The 11,340-nt window shown below is 37.7% G+C and overlaps 1 non-coding gene across 1 annotated transcript; it reads right to left on the bottom strand.

Moving 5' to 3' along the window:
- Positions 1-1,073: 1,073 nt before the first annotated feature.
- On the bottom strand, positions 1,074-1,146 carry Trnaa-cgc (transfer RNA alanine (anticodon CGC)). The gene has a single exon. It is a non-coding gene; the product is annotated as a tRNA-Ala (tRNA).
- Between the last annotated feature and the right edge of the window lie 10,194 nt (positions 1,147-11,340).

An 11,340-nucleotide genomic window follows, 5' to 3' on the forward strand; every position in this document is an offset into this window, starting at 1 on the left:
TGACGTAATTCGTTATGCAGTGTACCGAACATTGCTTATTTAAGCAACAACTACTCTGCTGTCTTTAGCAGTTAAAGTTCGTGAAGTCATAACACTTGCTCTCTTTACCGCCACGGCTTACCATCATAGGTATAATTTCTTATTTTAATTTTTGTTACGTATCATTTTTTTATTTTTATTTTATTTAATTTAACCTGGTCTGACTTTGATCATCAGGCCCTTCTTACGTCGTACCACGGTTTCCCCCATACAGTACATATTACATTATAGTTACCTAAGAAATTAACAGATTTCGTATGGTACTTAGTATTAAAATGATTGAATGTCTGCATTGGTAGTGTGAGTAAATTAGAATATGAACTAACATTGTCAGTACTGGGATTACTTGTACTACTGTAGCTACAACCGCTAATAGTGATAACAGTAAGAATAATAATAAGCTAACAATTATAATAATGACAATAATTGTGACATTAATAAAAATAACGATGGCGCCAGATAAAAGAAGAATTTATAGGAGTACGAAATAGATGTTTTCTGGTATAACGAGTTCTGGGAAAAGGAAATTTACGGACGCTATATCGCCTAAGAGCACTGGGGAATGAGGAAGATCAGGTTGCAAAGAAGGGTATACAAGGGTAAAATATTTTATGTGTTACTACTATTACTGGACATCCATATAAATTCGTTCTCTGTTCACATTTCAGTATAAATGGTCTGAAGATGACCACATTCTAAACCGCACTGATAACCATTTTAAAAAACATCTTATTACGATCGACACAGTTTTTAAGCCATTTCCAAAACGCAGTGAGTCTGCAGGGGAGATTCTTCACAAAATAATCATACGACCCAATCTAATAGTTAAGATTGCGTGGTATCTGTATCAGCGGGGAGGGGGAGGGAGGGGAGATTAGTGTTGAACGTCCCGTCGACAACGAGGTCATTAGAGACGGAGCGCAAGCTCGGGTGAGGGAAGGATTGGGAAGGAAATCGGCCGTGCCGTTTCAAAGGAACCATCCCGGCATTTGCCTGAAGCGATTTAGGGAAATCACGGAAAACCTAAATCAGGATGGCCGGAGACGGGATTGAACCGTCGTCCTCCCGAATGCGAGTCCAGTGTGCTAACCACTGCGCCACCTCGCCCGGTATCAGCGGGGAGTGACAGGGGATACTGAGTATGCATAGAAGGACAGTATCGTCGAAGTTTATTTTAATGAACACGAAAGCGTCATTGTGATGCTAAAACAGCTGAAATGGTAAATGTTGGTAGTTAGATGCCAACTACTAGTGAAGCCTACTAGTATAGTTTCAAGTAACAATATTAAGTGAGGAATCTAGGAATATAGTACAAATTCCTACTTATTGCTGCTGTAAGAACCGCATTAATTTTTTCATATTAACCACAACGCACACAAAGGCGTTGAAGGAATCATCTTTTCGCAATCCACATGTCAATAGACCGGAAACTAACCTAGTAGTACAATGCGAAGCATCCTCCGCCATGTACTACACATTGATTTGCAAGGTATATGAGAGGCAGTCATTAAGTTTCACATGTCACCTAGAGAAAATAAGTTACGTAATTAAATGTTTCTTTATTTGCAGGTAAAGGTCTGGAGTCGTGGCATACATGGAAATTCTCACGCCATATTAACGTAGTGTGCTGATAGAGAAGACAAAATTGCAGATCTTGATGAAAAAGTGGCATATCATGTGGTAATCTGTTTTCTTCATTCGATGTGAAAACACGCCGCAAAAATCCATTCTGAGCTAATGCAAGCGAAGGGCAACAATGCATTGTCGTATGTCAGCGGCTAGGTGGCGCAGACGCTTCCAGTATGGTCCAACAATTCTGAATGACATAAAACGAAATGACGTATCTTCTGAAAAATAGGGAATCCTATCTTGCACGACAGTTTGAATTTGAGTATTAGCGTGGGTTCCTCAGCTGTTTATACCCATCCAAAAATCCTGCCGAATCAATGTAGTAGCGAAGTTATTTCAGCTGACTCATGTCAACTGACTTACTTCAGATGACTACATTAATCGTTTATTCATAGAAGACGACTACTGGCTGCATCACTATGACACCGATACAAATTATTGTAGCCGCAAACCGCCAAGACCCAAAAATCTTACGCTAAAGTGAAGCTGAGTTTTGTTTGGGACTAACACGGTATGGACCTAACAGCGAAGCTCAAGGTAGACGGTGGGAAGAGTGGTAACTTGCTGGCCCAGTAAAATCTTGATTAAGTTTCACAGATGTGATTTACAAAAAGCAGAAAGGCAATTCGACATCAGGGATAGGTATCAAAATTTTGTCAGAGCTTTTATCAGTATAATAATACAGTTAGATCGACCACAAATTTCATATCATAGACGTTACAAGAAACACACAACGGTTGCAATCTGTTCAGAATCTGTTGCAACTATCAGCTGCCCAAAAGACAGGCTATTTGAAGCAATTACTAGACCGCATGGGTAAGTTTAGGGGCGTGATTACCACCATAGCCAATGGCCCATTACGAAATCAGACATCATCTTAACAGATCATATAAAATTTTGATATGAATGAAAGTAATTTTTTAAACTAACTCACGACATCAAACTTTAAAGCAAACAAGAAACAGTTAATAGCAGAATAATTCTTTCTGACCACACAAATTTTTAACAATCGGGAAAATATAGCAAATGATGAAATTAGTCCTTTAAAATAAGCAGGGATAAAAATGTTTTTAGGTGAGATATAGTTAATGCTGAAACTATTCACACCCATAATAATTATTTAAAGAGATAAAATAGCTAATAGAGGTATTAAAACTAACAATTCCATCGAATTACTCGACCTTTGACAAGAACATTTACATGAGAGAACCGTTCCAGGTGGCAGTGACGGTGTGAGAGGCCGTTAACAATCACCTCTAAGAATGCATGAGTAGTACTACGGCGTCAAAACGAACCATCACCCATACACATCACTATCTACAGAAACATTACAAAGAAATAGAAGGGGAAAGTAGCAGATACGCCACTTCATAACCAGGACAGAGAAGTGAGCCTGGCTCAGGTTTACGAAAAGCAGACAGATGACACAAATCCATCATTAAATAAATTATTTAAAGATACGAATTACTTATTTTCTGTGCGCCTCATCCTCCTGCACAACCTTTGTTCAATTACGTTCGAGTTAAGCAACCAATATCATTTCTGGAAAGTACAGTATACAGGAAACGCTTCTTCCATTTCCATCTCCTGTATGTGTTTCTGACCACCATTTACAGCTTGCTTCAGCCTGGGCCTCATCTAAGAAGAAGTTACTTCGCAGTCCAAAATTATGAATTAGAAATTGCTAATGTCATGGAAGTGACGTTTTGAGGAATATGTATGTCTTAAACAAATCACAATTGGCAATATTATTTTTCATCCTTGCTCAGTGCTAATTTTGTTGAAAACAGAGAACTTTGTTAAATGTGCAAACCGTAAGTACATCACGAAGTAGTACAGTGGACTCGCATTCGAGAGGAGAGGGCTCCACCACGTCCTGTCATTATGAATGCGTTTTCCGTGATTTTCCAAAATCACTTAAACCCCTTATTTTTTCTTTCCTTTGGATGCTTGACTGATCTTTGCGAATTAAAAAGCAGTTGTTAGGTGAGAATAATAGATTGTTGATGGCTTTCACGTATGAAATGGAAAGCTTTCACCTCGAGTTAGACTTCGGAGAAGTTTACATTAACTAACGACTTTGTTCACGAAGAATGATACCAAAGATCTACAACACTATGAGAGGGGCAGGAATTATTATGCTATTGTATTAACAAGAAACTATTAAACAACCTCCCAAGGAATTTTTGGAGACTACATACCTCTTTGTTTAGTATCTATAATAAACAGTCAATTAAGCTTTCTTCTTCGATCATGAAAGTTATGTACCACATTTCGGTGGAATTTAATCGTGAACAAGAGCAACATTCATTCAGTTGCTGTCATGTAAACTTTTTCAGTCACATATGCCGTTTTATGTTTATTAAATCCGCAGTCTTATCCATTATAAAAAAGTACAAATTACACATTGACTAAAATTTCGCAAATTTGAATATCAAAACAGTAACGCCCAAGATTCATCATACATACTTCTCCTACTGCAAGTTTAATGGTTGATCAGTGCTACTATACTTGTTCTGCAACATGGGCTCTGGAAGGGATGTTATCTTTCGAACTGCGGAATACATGCAGTTTACTGAAACATGATACTTGTTTTTCAGTTTCTGCGTTTGTCGTATAGAAAAAGAGAGCGACTTACACCAGGCGGACCGTTGCAAAGTGACGTCGGAATTCTGTATCCTCCTCTACTTACTTGGCCACCATATGCCGACACCTGGATGCCGTGGATATTTATAGGTGATGAACTACTACCGGCCAAATATTAACCACGGCAGCAAATGCGCGATTAATGGCGAAAATGCGTCGCCGAGGTGCTCTGAGTAATCGCACGTCAAACAGAGAGACAGGTGGGAGTCTGTTCGCTCTCTGCTAACAGGAACTGGCAACAGCTGCGGTACCGAGAAACGGCAGCAGCCGGCCCGGTTCACTTCTTGCGAAAGGTGATTTTCTAGGAAATTAAATCTTGGTTACTCCAAGGTTATAAATCCATAGCATTTTTCGACGCACGGACATGTATCTTCCCTTTTAATGACGGGGAAAACCCAAAATTTATATCTGTAAAGTGTTTTAACTATCACATAACAAGGATCATATTGCAGAAATTCTACAACAGGAAATCCGTCAGATACGAAAGGAAATAAAAAAATGAGTTTCATTAAAATAAAGATAAACATTGACACAATATTACAATATGAAAACGTCAGTATCAGTTATACTATAAACAAAAATAATATTATTATGAATTCAGAAAAATACGCTAACCAAGGAAGCAAAAGTACAGCAGTACAGCGTTATTAATCCAGTCTTCAAATGTAGTGAATTGTAAAAAGTTCTGAAAGCCTACATGCGCAATTGTAATCTTGCATACAACCCCATGTTTGATCCCTGTAATCATGCCAGATGTTTTGATTAGTACCTAATGCTCTCCCGATACGTGTTGCGAGATAGATTACAAAGAAAATGCTTTGAAATGTATTGGTTGCTAATAACTGCATTGTGTAAGTATTTCAGCGATGAGACAATATTTATCAGTGTTATCTTGCACCTAAGATTTCAGAAAATTATGAAAGCAACATTGCTTTAGTTTCAGTATTAACGTTAGTACAATGTTTCTTAGGGAAATACACCGTGCCGATAATGAAATTAGTTTAAGTAGTTAAAAATTACTAAAGTACCCATATTTTTTTAAAAAAGGACTCTTTAGAGGGTTCTAACAATAACATTAGGTATAAGAAGACTCCATTGTATTCAGAAAGTCGATTTTCCCCAAATATGATTCAGAAACTTAGTAGCAAATGTCCAGTGAATATACTGAAGAGAGAATTTTATGTTTTATTTTTAGATGGTTACTCGCATTTCATTTGCAGCTGAACTAAGATAATGACTTCAGTCTAGCTTGTTGTTTCTATAATCAGAAATGGCTCTGAGCACTATGGGACTTAACATCTGAGGTCATCAGTCCCCTAGAACTTAGAACTACTTAAACCTAACTAACCTAAGGACATCACACACACCCATACCCGAGGCAGGATTCGTACCTGCGACCGTAGCGGTTGCGCGGTTCCGGACTGAACCGCCTAGAACCGCTCGGCCACAGCGGCCGGCTGTTGTTTCTATAATCCATGTTTGGTCTATTTCTAATTTCCATACATCACAACGTCATCCTTCTTGAATTTCATTGAATATATTTCTATATTTTGAGATCCTGAGTGGCGTATTCGACTGTTTGTGTTTAATCGTGTAAAAATTTCGTAACACTCCTTATGCTTTAGTCATTTATTCATATTTATAAATAATTCCCTAGCTCTTTGTTTCGCTAACATTTAGAAAGGGATGTCAATAGGAAAATAATCTACATTCTCAACTCCATCTACCGTGGCCATAATAGTTGAAATACGAGAAATCGTTTAAGGAGACTGCAATATCTAGCGATTAGTTAGGTACCTTATAGACCATAGTTTATAGCTCTTGGTTCTCTTCAGTCATGAGCAGCACCTGCTCTAGGAGTTAAAACTGATGCCACACCAGGCCGACTAAATCAAGGAACATTCACAATAAACCGACCTGGACTACTTTTCGGCCAATTCTCAGAAATTTGTGGAGAAAACCACAGATTCATGCCAATTGTAATTGAAAGAACTTCAGTAAATTTATTTATCAAGTGATTAACAATACGTGGTCGCTAGTTGGTTTTCGGAGGTGATTCATTTCGTTTCCAGCCAACGCCTCGTGTAATTGAATCATGTTTGTCGATGATATATTCCTAATAAATTAATCGGTTCGTTTTATTACCCTGTAATAAAGGGTTTCCATTATTCAAGGAAACTCACGTAACGCAGTGGCTCGAGTTGAGAAGTTATCAAGTATATCTATATAATCATTTTGCTCATACTATTGATACTTTTGGTGTAGTTACAGCCAACCAGTGGATTAATGCTCTTATACGTCACACATTCAGACTTCTCGAGTGTGATACAAGCACCACTACGATGTCAGAAAAAGAATATACTTTGAAACGTGTATGTACTCGGTAGCAGCGATGGTGAGGCATGATAAAATCTTTGACCAGAGTTCCTAGTCTGCGCTTGACCGCGCGAGAGTGCAGTTCTGTTGCAGTCGAGTTACGAGACAGTTCAGTTGCGAGGCAGTAACGCGAGAGTTCAGTTCAGTTGCGAGCTAGCAGTTGGGGAGTAGTACCGCGTGCGAGATGACGTAGTTGTGGTCTAGTTGCGAGAGAGTTGAGTTGTGTGTGAGCAGTCGGCGGGCGTCGACATCGCACTCTGGTCATGATTCAGGACGAGGTATATTATTTTTAAATAAGGTAATGAAGCAGCATTGCGCTCAGCTAATAATGTAAATTAACTGTAACTAATTTGTGCAAGAATCGCCCCAATAATAATTTTGATTTCAAAGCAATTTTTTAACAAAGAATCCTTTAATGAAAGAAATATTCCCTTGCTATTCCTTAAAGAAAAGTTTCCCTTAAATTCAAAAATTTTGCAATGAATTTCCTCCAAGCTGTGGCGAAAAATAAGAGCAGATGCAGTTTTACTAAGGTAAGAATTTCAGTTTAATTAGTGAACAGGGCCTAAAGATCGACATTTCGGTCTATTTGCATTTTCATTGTGACTGAGATTTTATTATCACTGAATTGACTTTCATTTTTTTGTGAGGAACTTATTCTTGGGTCAGATTGCTAATTTTTATTTAATTGTCATTGTCATTAAATTTATTTCCTGGGACGTTACATTAGGTTCTATTCTGGTTAACACTCAATTATTGTGTTTCAAAATTTCTCTGGGGAGCTTACACTTAGTGCTAGGTCCATTTACATTTGAGTATTATCTTTCATTTTTGTGGGGAGGTTACACTTGGCGACACCCGGTCCAGGATCGTATTTCGTTGAGAATCTTCTGAAACGTAGCCAGATATCTGCTCTTATTTGCTTAAATATAATTAGAATTTGGCGCAACGCTTTCACTAATTTTGTGACTTTCTTTCCTCAGATTATCGGCAATTCGTTGCTCTGTTGTATTTGTGTTTGTTGTTTTTGTATTGTGCTTATTTCTCTTTTGAATAATTGTGACTATAGTAAAAATGCCGCGAAAGACTGTGAATAGTGTATCGCGAGGTATTTTGAATGAAATTACCGACTTAAACAACGTGACCGATAGTAATTGTGACACGCAGTGAAATGATGACAATCCTGCGTTCACCGACAATCAGTGCGTTCCAACCTCTAATGATGATTATTATCTTAATGTTGAACAAACGAACTCAATTGTCTCCTCTATTAATTTGACGACAATTGATGACGCGGGGCGTTCTATTGTAATGAGCGCTGCCCTGCTTAATACACCCGGTTTGGAAAATTCAAGTAACGTGCAGAGAAATTTTTCTAATGAAAATGGACACTGTACTGAAAGTACGACGGATCCATTTAATTCCGAAATAGTGACTGACAATGTAAATTCGACTGGCAAACCTTTGTGTAAATCTCAGAATAACCAAATGGTTGCAGAAAGCGAGACAATTCCAGATCCACCATTAAACAGCACAGTGAATGGAGTAGATAATGTTACATTGGGTCAAATTATGGCAATATTGCTACAAAATAAGAAAGAGTCCAAACAACAGAGTAAAAAATTAGACAACCTTAATGAAAGTAATAAACAGTTTAATGAAAAACAAGACAAACTTAGTGAACAGGTCAGACAACAGAGTGAAGATAACAAACAATTTAAAGAAAATTTCAGACAACTTAATGAAAATAACGAAGAGCTCAAACAACAACTTAGTGAACAGAACAAACACTTTAATGAAAAATTAGACAACTATTCCAGACAGCTTAGTGAACAAATTAGAGCCGTTGCCGCACAGTGTCATGATACTAAGGAACAGTTACGCGTGGAAATTGAGGCTTGTTCAAAGAAAAATAGCGAAAAAATTAGATCTGTTGCTCAAGAATTAAGGGAAATGCAAACAGCTACAACAGAAACACTTAGAGCGGAAATTAGTACAGTCGCTAAACAGTGCTCTGAAAAGGCTACACAATTACGCGACGAGTTTAAAACAATGACAGCAGAACTTTCGCGCACAATGGATGAAAAGATTGACGCGAAATTCGAGCAACAGAACACTCAAATTAACGAACGTCTTAGTCTTCACATACAAAACAGTGATACGCGTTTCCGCAAATTTATTCAGGATCAAAATAAAGTAAAACGTCAGATAATGGAAACAATCACTGCTCAGAGACAGGAAGACAAACGTAAAATGTTTGCAAAGGCAAAAACATATGTAGACAATAATATTGCCACAGTGTCCGACGAAATTAATTCCGTCAAACAGTCGAACACAGAATTACGTGACGAAATTTCTGACCTTAAATCAAAAACAGACACATACACAACAGATTTTGAAACAGTGACCGATAGACTTGAACAATTAGAACTAACACAGGATTCCGATGTAATTCAAGCTGACGTTAAAAAACTGAACGAAACTACACGTGAGTTGCAAAAACAGATTAGTGCCTCCGATTCTAAAACCGATGATCAGGTTAAAATACTGACTGAAAAGTGTGATGAATTGGCCAGTCGTATTGATGTTATCGAAGGTACTAATGACAATAAATCAGACGATATTTCACCGGTTTCATTTAATCAAACACCTGAATTTCAAAATTTACAGCAGACAATTAATGAGATCGATTCGTCTAATAACACGTTGCGTAGAAAGTTGTCAAGTCTACAACAAGAAGTAACAGAGATGAAAAGTATTTCAATTAATAACACATCACAGCAGACGCCACTTTGCGAACATTTGTCAGACTCGCGCAACGCGTATAATTTGGGTAATCTACAGAGAGTACGGGACTTAGATTCCGAACAACCACAGTTCAACAGATTCTCTTACAATCTTGAACCTGTTCCATCACACAGAGACGATAATTTCGATTACAAACATTTTCTGTCAGTGAGAAAGTTTAAAGTGTTTAGAAATGACAGAACACAGATTCATCCGCTAGACTGGATACAACAATTTAGCTTTGCTTTTCCACCGACTTGGCCCGTTACGCATAAACTTGAATTTATTTGCAGTTTTTTGGAAGGCGAACCGGCAACTCGTATGAGGCCGATAGCGAGACAATGTTATTCAGTAGAAGAGTTTCAGAATGCCTTTCTGTCAGCGTTCTGGTCGAAGACGACACAGCGCGGAATTAAAGATCAGCTAATTAGTTTGCCAAATTATGAGAACACAAATTTTCCCAGTGTCACGCAATTTTTTGAGCATATGGTCCAACAAAACCAGTACTTAAGTGAACCATATAGTGAATCTGCACTCATTCAATTATGTATCTCTAAATTACCGCGGTCATTAAGAGTGTCACTTTTAACGGGTCAGCAAAAAGAAAACATTTCAGCATTTAGGGATCTGTTGCAGCTTTTAGAAGTTCAGCAATCAGATTATTCTTTCGTAAACAATAATTTTTCATATAACAACCAAGGCCAACAGACGTACAGCAATTATGATCAGCCACGTAATTTTAATAGTAAAAGTAACAGACGCTTTAGGAATGATAACCACCAAAACTTTAATAACAGACAAAATTCTAATTATCAATATCGTCAAAATTTTGAGCAACAGGAATCACATTTTGGTAACAATACACGTTTTCCACCACAACAGCATGAAAGTCAGCCGGTTGGAATACATAACCAACAATGGAATGCACAAGGTCAACCAGGCTTTAATGTTTCGCCGCGTGCACGTATAGTCCCTGATACAACAAATAGTAACGCACGGGAGCAAAGGAACAACTACGTACAGAAAACACAGTATTTCAATTCCTATCGCAATGCACCGTATAGGAATGACTATCACGATAGACGTAAAAATGATGAGCACAATTATCAGCGTACGTTTAATAACAGTCGGTCCTACCAGCAACAAAATGATCAGCAACAGCGTATTCTCATGAGTAAACCCGACAGTAGGTATCATCCAGAGCGTAACACGTCTGGAAGAAGTAATAGAACAGTTCAAATAGTAGAAATGCCACAGCATCCTCCTGATAACAATAACACGTCAGATAGAATCTGACTAGATACTGTACAGGTCGCTTCTTCCAGTAACACGAGCACTACTTTAGACACGCAGAATGTTGTTCACGAAAATGTAATTACTTTTGACGACATCAGAGACACTCTTTTACAGGAAAGACCAGTTATTCAGAAAACTGTTTCACATCCTGTGATCGAAATTAAAATTGGTTCATCGAAATTTTCAGCAGTAATCGATTCCGGATCACCTATGTCAGTTATAAATGAGGAGACTTTCAACGAGTGCAATAAAGAGAATACTTATCCCACATTACCATTAGGCAAAACGAAAGTGAAAGGAGCAGTATCGAGTAAAGGAGTAGACGTTAAATTACAGACACATTTATCATTTTGTATTGGAGGTCATACTTTTCACTCAAATTTTTGGATTGTTCCTTTATTGACAACATACGTAATTTTAGGTACTAATTTTCTCATACAACACGACGCAGTGGTCGATTTTCAAAATTCTTATTTAATGTTGAAGGACGAAAATGTACAATTAGCTTTAGAATTGCAGCATTCCTTATCTGCGGAAGAACAAACAATTAATCGCACAGAGGTCATT

The sequence above is a fragment of the Schistocerca nitens genome, chromosome 1 (assembly GCF_023898315.1).
Source record: "Schistocerca nitens isolate TAMUIC-IGC-003100 chromosome 1, iqSchNite1.1, whole genome shotgun sequence".
Lineage (NCBI taxonomy): Eukaryota > Metazoa > Arthropoda > Insecta > Orthoptera > Acrididae > Schistocerca > Schistocerca nitens.